The sequence below is a fragment of the Schistocerca cancellata genome, chromosome 3, assembly GCF_023864275.1.
Source record: "Schistocerca cancellata isolate TAMUIC-IGC-003103 chromosome 3, iqSchCanc2.1, whole genome shotgun sequence".
Classification (NCBI taxonomy): Eukaryota; Metazoa; Arthropoda; class Insecta; order Orthoptera; family Acrididae; genus Schistocerca; species Schistocerca cancellata.
The window spans coordinates 24547557-24549864 of record NC_064628.1 but is presented as its reverse complement, the minus strand read 5'-3'; the positions used below and the strand labels follow the sequence as shown (position 1 = coordinate 24549864).

The window sequence follows — 2308 nt, the reverse complement described above, 5'->3', positions numbered from 1 at the left end:
AGGCTCAACATTTGTCGTCACGAACATCTACTTTTCTTATAAACTAACAAAAAAATTGAAACGGGAACAAGTATTCATTCGTCCTTGATGTGAGAGTAATTAACTCTACTTCCTCCGTATTTCCAGGTCGTTATTAGGCATTAGATAGAATTTCTTAGATTTTTTTTGGCTTTCTGAACAATATGTCGTAAAAATATCTTCTTCGATGTTTAACGCTTCTCTTGATTTTTTGTCTTAATGTCTGTGTCTCACTATTCGGGAGGAGAGATATCTAAATTCCTGTCTAGATATCCATATAATTCAGTTTCCCACAATTTTTCTAAGACCCTTCGACACTGCTGACTTCCCTCTACATCGTGTCCCATTCCTGCTTCTGTGCCTTCTCTAATAACATTGGCAGCGACGTTGCATTAAAAGGCAATCATCCTTCGTTCCGCTCTAAATCGGAAAGGAGAAATGTATGACGGTTCTGACTGATCGTCATCTATCGTGTATTAAGATGAAATTGGATCCATCCGTCTGATTTTATGAAGTGCGTTACGTTTATTAAAGTTGAGGACGAGGATCCAGTCTATGCACAAATGATGATCATCTTGTAGGCTCCCTAAATATATTGCAACAATTTTCTGTCAACGTGAATTTACTGTATACAACTTTGTCGCCAGCGAAGAGTCGAACGCTTTGACGCATGAGGAGCTGGACTCTCAAAAATGCGTGAGAGACCATCTAATGCCACTAGCTGAGAACAAATGGTTCAAATGGCTCTGAGCACTATGGGACTCAACTGCTGAGGTCATTAGTCCCCTAGAACTTAGAACTAGTTAAACCTAACTAACCTAAGGACATCACACACATCCATGCACGAGGCAGGATTCGAACCTGCGACCGCAGCGGTCTCGCGGTTCCAGACTGCAGCGCCAGAACCGCGCGGCCACTTTGGCCGGCTGAGAACAAATACAAAAAACTATTTATTAAAACAGTGTTATCAAATTAGTTTTGTTGACACAGAATAAACAAAGTATTTGTTATAATATTTGACTTCAATTTAGTAGCTGGAATACGGTATCACAAATTACAATTTTTGTGAGGTTAAACAGCAATCTTTCAGTTTTACAGGGCTTTCACCGGAAGTGCTGTTCCTCAAAAATATCTACTTTACAAAGAATTTCACTATGTTTTTGCATTTTTTATGGGTTTGCTGGTGGTTTCATCACTTTTCCTGTTTGACCTGTGTGGATACACGGAACATGTTGTCTTTGGTGATCTTCGAGCTCATGAAATCTTCGGTTGTTGGCGAACTAACTCCACGATGGGCCATTCTTTTGGAGGCCTGGATTGAAACTTCCTGGCAGATTAAAACTGTGTGCCGGACAGAGACTCGAACTCGAGACTTTTGCCTTTCGCGGGCAAGTGCTCTACCAACTGAGCTACCCAAGCACGACCCACGTCCCATCTCACAGCTTTACTTCTGCCAGTACGTCGTCTCCTACCTTCCAAACTTAACAGAAGCTCTCCTGCCAACCTTGCAGAACTAGCACTCCCGAAAGAAAGGCTACTGCGGAGACATGGCTTAGCCATAGCCTGGTGGATGTTTCCAGATTGAGATATTCACTCTGCAGCGGAGTGTGCGCTGATATGAAACTTCCTGGCAGATTAAAACTGTGTGCCGGACCGAGACTCGAACTCGGGACCATTGCCTTGCGAGTGTCGGTCCGGCACACAGTTTTAATCTCCCAGGAAGTTTCATATCAGCGCACACTCCGCTGCAGAGTGAAAATCTCATTCCGGGAGGCTTGGATTGTTGAATCACCTCTGCCTATGGGTACTACATCCATTACTTTTGTGCATAGTTCAAAAGGTATGTTCTAGATTGTCCCTTGAATTTATGCCTTCTGATCAAGAAAATAACTCCTGTTTTAGTTTTGTTATGGCAACGACCTTGCCGCAGTGGATACACCGGTTCCCGTGAGATCACCGAAGTTAAGCGCTGTCGGGCATGGTCGGCACTTGGATGGGTGACCATCCAGCTGCCATGCGGTGTTGCCATTTTTCGGGGTGCACCCAGCCTCGTGAAGCCAATTGAGGAGCTGCTCGACCGAATAGTAGCGGCTCCGGTCAAAGAAAGCCATCATAACGAACGGACCAAAAACTACATTCATTTCCTCAGATGCAATGTTCCGGTATTTGTTTTCTCCATACAATCAATGTGCCTACCTTCTAAATTAGTACCATGCACGATCTCCTGTAACATTCTTAGCGAGATGGAATACCCATTCTGAGAGTGTACTTTATACTGATTCAGGTGTAA

General features: G+C 43.5%; 1 pseudogene; it reads left to right on the top strand.

The window, feature by feature from the left end:
- The first annotated feature begins 1929 nt into the window (after positions 1-1929).
- On the top strand, positions 1930-2046 carry LOC126177859 (5S ribosomal RNA; annotated as a pseudogene).
- The last annotated feature ends 262 nt before the right edge of the window (positions 2047-2308 follow it).